Source organism: Schistocerca cancellata, chromosome 3 (genome assembly GCF_023864275.1).
Source record: "Schistocerca cancellata isolate TAMUIC-IGC-003103 chromosome 3, iqSchCanc2.1, whole genome shotgun sequence".
Classification (NCBI taxonomy): Eukaryota; Metazoa; Arthropoda; class Insecta; order Orthoptera; family Acrididae; genus Schistocerca; species Schistocerca cancellata.
The window spans coordinates 606,352,939-606,364,730 of NC_064628.1; positions in this window are offsets into that span (position 1 = coordinate 606,352,939).

Genomic DNA, 11,792 nt, shown 5'->3' on the forward strand with positions numbered 1-11,792 from the left:
TAGTTGTATAGACGGTCCATACCTTCACGAAATTAGAGCAACTAAAGGAAAATAAGAAAAATAGGTAAAAAAATGACGTTTTCCAAATTTGTTGAAACTACAAAAATTTTTTGTTGCTATTAAAATTTGTCAATTGCTCTAAATTGTCACCCCCCTTCCATATCACCACCCGACCACCCCGACGCCATTCGAAATAAAACAACAAGCATGGAAGATATTGACAGAAGCTACAATAAATTAACAACGAAAATTAAAACCAAAAAGTCTAAGAAGCAAAATCATATTACATTCATAGATGCCATAGCGACTGTCACCAAAGACATAAATTCAGCCTTAATTCAGATACATCATGCAAACATTCCTGATAAAATTAAAAATGTCTACACTGATTACATGACTAAGACCAAACATTCACCAAAATGCCAGGGTTCGATATTAGCACCTTTACTGTTTTCATTGTTGACATACAGTTTTGTCCTGTTGCCAATACCCCACGTATGTTTATGACCTCCGATAAACCTGAGGACAGCTTTCGAGAATCTCACTAACGATCTGTGTGCACTAAGCTCAACCCATCCAAAACCTAAGCGGTACTGACTGGTCATTTTAGGTCTTTAACTGTAAGTGGTACAAATATCAACCTCTCTCTTTCATCAAAGTGTCTGAAAGTAACATCCGATGAAAACTTAAATTGGGCTGAGCACATTACTACAGCGTGCAAGAAGGCATCAGCATTTCTCCATATCCTGCAAAAATATCATAAGCTCTTCCGTCTTGATCTGACAAAGAAACTTACAGGAAACACTTATTCTTCCGTTTACTGGTTACAGAGCTGTTATCCTGCAAGGTTTTTGTGAGGAAATGCAAAGGCGTCTGAAACTGCTCATGAATGCGTTTGTTCGTTATATCTGTGATATTCAATTTTTTGATCATATTGCACCATTATATGCACAGTTATCCTGGCTGCGTGCAGACGAGCGCAGGGCGTTCCGTACCCCTTGTCTTCCCATTGTTTTGTCAGTGTACACTGTCCCTCATATCTGTCCTCAACTTTACCTCTCGTGTCTGCACAACCTGGCAGATACGTCCTCTCCTATCAGAACAAAACCATTTCTCTCCCACTTAATCCTTCAGCCACTTTGTCGAAGTCTTTCCTGTAGCAGGGACCCGACTCTGTGATAAACTCCCGCTTTGTATTAGTGAACTGAACAATATTTTCAGCTTCAAAAGGTAGCTAACGACATATCTACTCAAGCAACAGTAATGATTACCATTGTCCCTGTAAGCACTCGTTAGCGTTGTATATCCCTCTTTCCCACCACATCTTCCTCATTTCCCATTATTCTTAGCTAGTGCTTTCTCTTTAAATTTCCTTACCCCAGAAATCGCTATATCATAAAATATCTATTTTGTACACCTATTAATTCTTTTTAAATCTTCCGCTATTATTATTGTTATTGTTATTATTATTATTATTATGACTATTACTGGCGTTGCAACATTAGTACGAATAATGACAGTATTAAATTTTTAGTTCATAGACAGTATTATTCAATCACAACGTCGCTCCTGGTACTCAAATCATTTTAGTACTATTTTTTTATATTAAAATTATTGTTTCCTAGGTAACTATGATGTAAAAAAATGCACTGTACTTGTGAAATTCTGGTCCTATGTAAGAGACGGGCTAATTAGATTAAATAAAATAATTAAATAAATAGATAACTGCTAGAGAGAGACATTAGAAGCATCGACAAAATTCAAAAATTTCAAATAATGGAGAAATTATTCACACAATGAACTAAATAAAATATCTAACGACATGCGAGCCTGATTGATTGAGAATACGTCAACATCCCAACGAAATCTGAAGTGAAGAGTCAGTCTCCACACACTCTAAAATTATGCATCATACAACGGTAATAACACCTTAAATCTCTGTGCGTGGCAGAATACAGAACACTGATTAATTCAAGTTAAGAAAAAACACAAAAAGCGAAATTCCTTTTAAAAAATTCGGAGCGAGAAATAGAAGAAAACGAGAAATATCTACGGCCTACTAATGAGTTACTGTCCTCTAAAAAATTACAAAAACCATTCAGACGCAGTTCGGCAAAAATGTACCTGTTTCTTTCGACGCATACAACAAAAGATGAAATAAAATATTGGTAAGTAGATCAATGTAATTCAAAAAATAGGTAGAAGAACATTTCTGAGGAAAACTTCCAAGACAGAGAACAGAACCCACAATTATGATGTGTGAGAGTTTTCAAAAGAAAGAATATTTCGAACGCAATGGATCCTACTCTGAGGAACAGAGCGAATGGAAGAATGAAAGAATGAGAAACATATGGGAAAGAATGAGAAGGGAAACAGACCACAAAAACAAATCATAAGTAATAATATGGCCTATAGTTGTGCCTATGCGAGGCAAAAAAAAATAAATTCTCCTCATTGAGGTGGAAATCCATTTCGTGCAATCAACCTACGGAGCCTTTACTGTCAGTAGGACCATGGAGCCGCAGTGGTCAGGACCATACGTCACACGCCTCGTTCTCCTAGAATGCGCGAGCGGTTCCACATTTCGTCGGCTGAAGTCACAGTCATTAAGAGGAATACTCTGCCATGTGAATTCGTGGCGGAGGGACCGCATAATTAAGGTACACGGACAGTGCCGTAATTTTGGACCACCAGGCTCACTGAATGTGGCTACCGCATTCCCTGTAATGAACGGCGCGCTAAGATTATTTTTTATTACCGGGCCGCAGATGGGATTGAAAGAACCGGCAAGTAATTTAAGGGGAGTGCAAACACAGCTGGACGAAGCTTTGCGGAATTTCTGACATGCGGCGAACTCTTGCGTGTGTGTGCTCGCGTGTGTGTGTTGGTCTAGGGGAGGAGGGCTAGTGGGAGGGGGGGGGGGAGATCGCTTTCGGGTGGAAGTGTATATGTGTGTGTGTGTGTGCTGCAAATATGCACTTCTCTCAAATGTAGTGATTACTTAAATCTTTCGATATACCAAGCACAAACATTTGCAAAACTTCCATGTTTCATAAACGAAGAGGGATGTCTGGTGTTACGTTGGGTGGAATAAATATCATTTGGGAATGAAAGAGCTCCGAATATAACTGTTTCGTGGAAAAGCCGTGCAGAGTATTATGTATGTATTAAATGAGAAGCAATACCAAGAATATTCCCGTTGCTGTTTAAGCGGTAACCCCTTCGTTGGTGGATGTAAAGCACTAAAAGGGCATGAAAATATATTAATCTATTTTTTCTGACCAGAAGGTAATAAAATAGATTGTCCACCAAAGGAAAGTAGACCATTATTCATCATCAAAAGATTGTGTTAATGCTTATTCACTGTAATCCACTACCGTAAACAGTTGGTTAAGAAAATTGCAGAACGTAGTACAGCGATGGCATGCATATTTTATCATTCTTTGCGTATTGCTGAAGAATGCGACAAGTTAATTGTTCATACTGTAACGTGGCATGTTGCTTTTCTTTTCATGTTGTTCAGTTTCATTGACGTCATTTATTCTTTATCACTTTAATACCCCAAATACCTATATCCGAATGAGAGACTGTTCGTTAGTGTATAGACCAAACATGCTTTTATAAGCTTCCAAGCTTTCACAACGGGGGGTGGGGGTTCAGGAGGATTCTTTTTTAAAATTGCCGTACGAGGAGTCACTGTGGTTAAGTTCTGCAATTTATTTGCGTTTACGTATAACAGGGCTCAGATCCGCATCCCCGTCATTCAGATGTAGATTTATGTCCGTTAATTTGTTTAAGGCAAATGATTTTTCATAAAATCCCCGGCCGATTTTCTTCACCCATGTCCTCTAGTATGGTATTATGCTTCATAAAAACGTCGTGAAGTGGCTGTAACTCTTTAAAACGTTTTCTTCCATTACTTTCACAAATTACTGAGCCTCCTTTGTGCTTCCACAACGTGTCATAAACTAAGCTCGACATAAATGATGGCTATGAGCTCACGGCTGAAATAACAGGACTTTTCCTGTACCAAAGTGGCGGAACTGAATAACATCTTCTGTTAATGTTTTACTCATGTTGGAAGTTGCTGATACACAATGCCTAGTAGCTGTGTCTTTACTGAGATGTAAAATGTTTTGGGTAAAGCATAAATATAACTTGAATCAGTGTTTATCATTGACAGTATCATTAGATAAAAATAATTGTTCTGCCTAAGAGATTGAGTGAAAGTTGAGACTTCACAAATTATGGATCTGGTGCAAAAACGTTTCTAAGATATAAGTTAGACACATTCAGATATGGTGGAATTTCAAAAGAGGTCAAAACTCAAAGTTAAGATCGATATTGTAACATTATTTTCTATGAAATACTCCCAATCCATGGATAAGATAAACGGCTTGCAATGGGCCGCTAACAAAATGGTTCAAATAGCTCTAAGCACTATGGCACTTAACATCTGAGGTCATCAGTCCCCTAGACTTAGAACTACTTATACCTAACTAACATAGGGACATCACACACATCCATGCCCGAGGCAGGCTTCGAACCTGCGACCGTAGCAGCAGCGCGGTTCTGGATTGAAGCGCCTAGAACCGCTCGGTCACAGTGGCCCGCACATGACAAAACAATAGAGGTATATCATAACGAAAACTGTACGAGAGAAGAATAGTTAAGATTATAACACTAGAATGTTGACTATTTCACATAGTGAAATGCCATTCCGAACATTCTAATGAACGTCTAATTACAACAATACGAGAGGAAGAGGTGGTTACGTATATGAGTAATGAACTGCAATTACCTTTATGCATATTTCCCACAATCTGTAACATTACATGTTTTAGTCCTGAAGTACGTTATTTGATATATAGTAATATATTTCTTTATATTCACATAACTGACTGAAAACAGATTTCTTTCATTTCGCGCTTGCATTAAAATTCCTTCTGGAATCTGATACTTCATATCATTTCGATCGGGTGAGCGAGAAAAGAAGCGTAATACAATCTGTGGTACTGACGCTAGTTGAATATCTTGACACTTAAAGCCGGTAATACTACACAGGTTGCCGCGCACGGTGATCCGCCGGGTAGTAACATTCCCATTCCCAAGTGCTCATTCTCCCTAAAATTAGCCAGTTTGTCAATACGCAGTCTGGCATCATCAGTGTCCAGTTGGACTATCTGCGGGGAAAAAAAGGCGCTTATCACTTATTTGGCCAGGAGCCCCTTTTCGGGAGTTCGGCCGACTGGTACAAGTCTTTTTATATGACGCCACTTCCAACTAGTATTAATCAGCGATGACCCGAACTGCAGCTTGCCAGATTACTGTTATGAGCAAAAATGAGCCTTTGGGATTTAGGCTGCTTAGTGAAACCTAGTAGCGAAGAAAACAAAATATAAAAAAGAGAGTGAGTAGCCATGTATCTGCTATTTTCAGAAAAGTATTTTAACAGTTACGGACCGTCTCATAAATATGCACTTTACAATCACATTAATCTGACAGCTTGTCAAAGCCTGAATAACCACCTTTTGCAGCGCGAACTGCTGCGTCACGTGCAGGAAGTCACAATGAGGTTCTGGAAGATACCATCAGAGGTGTGGAGCCATGTCGACGCCGTTGCAGTGGCCGGCTGTACCAGGTTTCTCAGCTCAGGATCCATGGTCCGAACAGACCGACTGAGGCGGTACCGCAGATTCTCGATAGCGCTTAAATCCTCGGAGTTTCGTGGCCAGGAGAGTACGGTAAACTGATCCTCTTGCTCTTAGAACCAAGCATGTACACCGCTAGCCGCGAGACACGTTGTGTTGTTCTCCAGTTAGTAGATGCCATCGTTCCGAGGAAAAACAAACTGCATGTAGGTGTGGACGTGGTAGGGTAGATGCATAGTTGTGGTGATCCACTGTGCCTTGCAGAATGACGAGGCTACCTATGGAATGCCACGAAAACATTCCTCAGACTCTAAACGCCTCCTCCGGCCGGTACACTTAAGAACTACATCTACATCTACACCTACATCTGCATCTACACCCACACTTCGCAAGCCACCTGACGGTGTGTGGCGGAGGGTACTTTGAGTACCTCTATCGATTCTCCCTTCTATTCCAGTCTCGTATTGTTCGTGGAAACAAAGATTGTCGGTATGCCTCTGTGTGGGCTCTCATATCTTTGATTTTATCCTCATGGTTTCTTCGTGGAGGTACGAGTCCTCCCTCGGGCATGGGTGTGTGTGTGCTGTCGTCTATGGCGTGTGGTGCACCACAGTCGCCTTGGATACAGCTATTTTGCCATGCGCGGTATAGTATAACCACGTGGCGTGCGAACAGATTACTAACTTAGGCACCTCGAAAACGGCTCCACCCTTCGCGCGGAAGCCAACGATCATGGCCATTTAGGCATAAGATAAATCGCTCCGTTGTTACAATGATTGCACTGTTTTCCGCGTTCCTCCAAACGTTTTGGATACCTTCAACTTCTACTGCTGCCACCTCCCATGTGCGAGTGGTTATTGTACGTTGACGTCGAACATTAATGTGGCGGATCGTGTAAATACATAAATATACAGGGTGAAGAGTATTTAAACCGACAAACTCTGGGATGATGTAGGGCACATGAAAACAAATATTTTTCCCTACTGTCATTTTTTCCTAGGAGGATTATTTAAACCGGTGGCGCACGTATTGCGCTCTTCAGTTGTTAGAGGCCGTATTACGATCTTCAGTTGTCAGAGGGCGTATTGCGCTCTTAAGTTGTTGGCAACTGCTGCCCACCAGTGTAGCAGTGTATTGTCTATTTACTAGTGGAGTGATTCACCTGGAGTGAGTACACTGATACGGTTGGCGCGTACTACGTAGCGCACCACAACAGACGAGCTGCACAGCGGGTTTATCAACAATATCCTAATCACCGTATCCCGCATCATACGACCTTTGCTGCTGTGTACCAACGTCTGCGTGAGACCGGGTCATTTAGCAGATTACCTGGACAGGGACACCATCGGACTGTAAGAACGCTGCAATTTGAGGAAGCTGTCTTGCAGCATGTGGAGCGAGATCCTTCAATCAGCACTCGTGCAATTGCATGTGACTTGGGGACGAATCAGACGAATGTAAAAACAGTCCTTTGAGAGCAATTGTTACTTCCATTTCACTTACAGCGCGTTCACAACCTGGAACCAGTTGATTATCCACCCAGAGCACAGTTTTTTGCAGTGGTACCTGGAACAGTGTGAAGTACATCCTACATTTCCATCTTCTGTGTTGTTTACCGAGGCAACAACGTTCGGGCGTGATGGAGTCTTCAACATGCACAATTCGCTTGTTTGGATTGAGAATAACCCACATGCCACAGTTACTAACACTCATCAAGTGCGGTTCTTTGTTAATGTGTGGGTTGGTGTTGTTGGGGACTGCTAATTGGGCCGTATTTGCTACCTAGGCCATTAAATGGCAGGCGCTATTACAATTTACTCACCAGAGCATTGCCAGAACTGCTGGAAGACGTCCCGCTCCCTACAAGACGAAGTATGTGGTTCCAACATGATGGGAAGCCGGCACATTTCGGTCATCGTGTATGTCGATTTCTGGACCGACGGTTCCCAGAAACGGGGATTGGCAGAGGTGGTCCTGTACTATGGACTGCTCGATACCCAGATATGTCCCCTCTGGACTTTATGTGGGTAGAGATGCGCAACCTTGTCTACGCAACTCCTGTTGCATCAGAAGAGGATCTGGTAGCCCGGATAGTAGCAGCAGCAGGAACAATTCAGGATACTCCTGGGGTTTTTTCCCGTGTCAGACAGAACATGATCCGATCGTGTAATCTTTGTTTACGTGTCAATGGAGGCATTTTTGAAAATCTACTGTAATTGAATTTGGGCTGTGTTAATGTGTTGTCTCTTGGTCATAAAGAAATTGAAATTTGTTTGTTGGTTTAATTAATTTTCCGTCAGGGAAATCTTCCTCTATCGGTTTCAATACTCATCATAGGAGAAAATGACATTAGGGAAAAATATTTGTTTTGATGTCCCCTACAACCTCCCAGAGTTTGTCGGTTTAAATACTTTTCACCCTGTATAAAAAGAGTACACCTTATACTTAAACATAAGTATAAATAAACACCTAAATATTACTTTATAAATATAAACGTAAATATAAATACGTAATTCAAAAGATAATAATCAAAAGTGTTACATGCCTACATACTAGGATGCACAGCAGAGATCTACGGAATATATCTCACGATATTTGCTCAAAGTCCGGTGTTGAGGACCTGTGCTTTAACCCATCTCCTCCGGTACCAGCCAAATATTGTCGATGAAAATTCCTTCCAACACCACGATTGGAACCAGCTACTTCTAGGTCGAATGGTACACGAAATCTGTGCACTACCGTCCTCGATTACGTTGACCAGGACCATTGCTGTGCTAGCGTCTTACAGCTACGGTAGTGTTCTTCACGGTAATTCAAGACTTGTGATTGTATAAGAAGTTAGGACGAATGGACAGTACACAAAACATTCTCCCCTTTCTTCATTTTTGAGGACAAAGAGGAGGATGTACAAGAAACTACGCTCCTCACGAGCGTTTCGGGCCTGTTAGCACAAAGCAATGGGACGTGGTAGGCGCGACGCGATAAGGCGCAACGCCGCGACAACTTCCGGGCTGTTTTCGAGGAGAGCAGGGCTCGCCCACTTTTTACACCCCGCCTCCATTTCCGACCCTGCTTCCTCCACCACTACCGCCCCCTCCCCGCTTTTTTAGGCCAGACTTCCGCGCTCACCGTGTGGCCTAACAAGTAGGCTGCACTGGGCCGCTGTAAGATTAGCGAGATTAAATATCGTCTGCTGGCGAGGGCCATTTGTCACGGCGGACCCCGAGATAACTGCGGCGCGCTCTCTGCAGCCACTCCTCCCCCCTCCGACTGCGCCCCAAGCCCTCGTTTCCCAGGAATTCTTTTGTTTACACCGCCGCGAGACACAAAAAAGTAAAACAGGTTTTGCAAGTGAAGCTTAAACAAGAGGTCCAAGGTGCTGCTGCAGTTGGTGGTTCTCTTAGATAGTTCTCTGCAGCAGGACTTCCATATTAAGATTTCTGCCTTGTAACGTTCAAGTACCTTTGCTTAAAAACTGCAACACATAGCAAGCAACACTCGCTAAAGGACATACTTCGCTGGTACCAGCTGTTTTCAACTGCTATGATGTTATGACTTACGCATAGCACATACTCCGTACCTTTTGCCTGTTTAGCACCCAAACTGCATAACTTCCCCAAATCGATTGTTACCTTCAGTGCCCGAACTCGGCAGCTAGCAGCAGACCTGTGATTTTCTTTCGACCCCTCGGTAACCTTTGGCTTTCAAGCCCTGTTCGGACGGTGTTTGTTTGTTCACTTTCCGCAACACGACACTAAGCGATATTGTACAACCGCAGCAATGTTAAGCTAATGAGCAGATGATTCTGTTGTAACTGGAGTATAATGTACCTAGGAAACCGTGTTTTTTGGTGCTTAATAGTCGACGACCGACAGTTCCCGACCAAGATGCAGTGACTCAGAGCCCATCGTCTGTTACGCATTACCAAGTATAATAGTTCTTTTAGTCCTGAAGATGGGATTTTAGCATCCAGAAATCGGTCGTGGTTTGAATAAATCATTATTACATCTGAAGTGGATGACATTCTATTAATCATGCTTCTCAGTTGCGGATGTCCTACAAACCAAATTTTGTGACTTCAGAGATACCACTCGGTCAGTGCGGGAGCGTCGTCTCCGTTTCTGCTACAAAAATCTGGTTTGCCCAGTGAAATAGAGTAGTCACCCAGCGAATGGCGCGGACCGGCCGACCGGTCAGAGTAACTCTGTTTCAGGCCAGTGCCAACCTAGTGACGATAAAACGTGCCACGTGTAAACAAAGAGGAGGAAGTTTGCTGTCCTTTCTCCGATTTTTCGTAAATACTGTTACATTTCCCGTTTGTTACGTTGTCAATAGCATATAGTCGTTCCTTCCACCTGGAGTTTTGGAAAGGCTGGATGCTGAGCAAGAGGAAAGAATGAATTTTCTGGCCTTTGAGGTTGGAGCGACGGGAGAAACTCCGTTGGTGACGGAGGAAACGGGAGCTGTCGCTCGTCTGGGGCTGTTTGTCGCATTCTTCTGATTTCCAGCAAACGTAAATTTTCGCAGTCTGCTGATCCGTAATCGGCACTGTATTCTTTTTATATGTTTCGGGCGCGCATCGTGAACAGCTGACTTAATTCCAGTTTTTATTTGGTTTCTTTAATCCTGAATCAGCAAACTGCATATACACTCCTGGAAATTGAAATAAGAACACCGTGAATTCATTGTCCCAGGAAGGGGAAACTTTATTGACACATTCCTGGGGTCAGATACATCACATGATCACAATGACAGAACCACAGGCACATAGACACAGGCAACAGAGCATGCACAATGTCGGCCTAGTACAGTGTATATCCACCTTTCGCAGCAATGCAGGCTGCTATTCTCCCATGGAGACGATCGTAGAGATGCTGGATGTAGTCCTGTGGAACGGCTTGCCATGCCATTTTCACCTGGCGCCTCAGTTGGACCAGCGTTCGTGCTGGACGTGCAGACCGCGTGAGACGACACCTCATCCAGTCCCAAACATGCTCAATGGGGGACAGATCCGGAGATCTTGCTGGCCAGGGTAGTTGATTTACACCTTCTAGAGTACTTTGGGTGGCACGGGATACATGCGGACGTGCATTGACCTGTTGGAACAGCAAGTTCCCTTGCCGATCTAGGAATGGTAGAACGATGGGTTCGATGACGGTTTGGATGTACCGTGCACTACTTAGTGTCCCCTCGACGATCACCAGTGGTGTACGGCCAGTGTAGGAGATCGCTCCCCACACCATGATGCCGGGTGTTGGCCCTGTGTGCCTCGGTCGTATGCAGTCCTGATTGTGGCGCTCACCTGCACGGCGCCAAACACGCATAAGACCATCATTGGCACCAAGGCAGAAGCGACTCTCATCGCTGAAGACGACACGTCTCCATTCGTCCCTCCATTCACGCCTGTCGCGACACCACTGGAGGCGGGCTGCACGATGTTGGGGCGTGAGCGGAAGACGGCCTAACGGTGTGCGGGACCGTAGCCCAGCTTCATGGAGACGGTTGCGAATGGTCGCCGATACCCCAGGAGCAACAGTGTCCCTAATTTGCTGGGAAGTGGCGGTGCGGTCCCCTACGGCACTGCGTAGGATCCTACGGTCTTGGCGTGCATCCGTGCGTCGCTGCGGTCCGGTCCCAGGTCGACGGGCACGTGCACCTTCCGCCGACCACTGGCGACAACATCGATGTACTGTGGAGACCTCACGCCCCACGTGTTGAGCAATTCGGCGGTACGTCCACCCGGCCTCCCGCATGCCCACTATACGCCCTCGCTCAAAGTCCGTCAACTGCACATACGGTTCACGTCCACGCTGTCGCGGCATGCTACCAGTGTTAAAGACTGCGATGGAGCTCCGTATGGCACGGCAAACTGGCTGACACTAACGGCGGCGGTGCACAAATGCTGCGCAGCTAGCGCCATTCGACGGCCAACACCGCGGTTCCTGGTGTGTCCGCTGTGCCGTGCGTGTGATCATTGCTTGTACAGCCCTCTCGCAGTGTCCGGAGCAAGTATGGTGGGTCTGACACACCGGTGTCAATGTGTTCTTTTTTCCATTTCCAGGATTGTATCTTGGTGTCTTACAAGGAAAAGGCCTCAGACACGGCCAATCGATTCGGCTCAAATTTGGCAGGTCACTTATG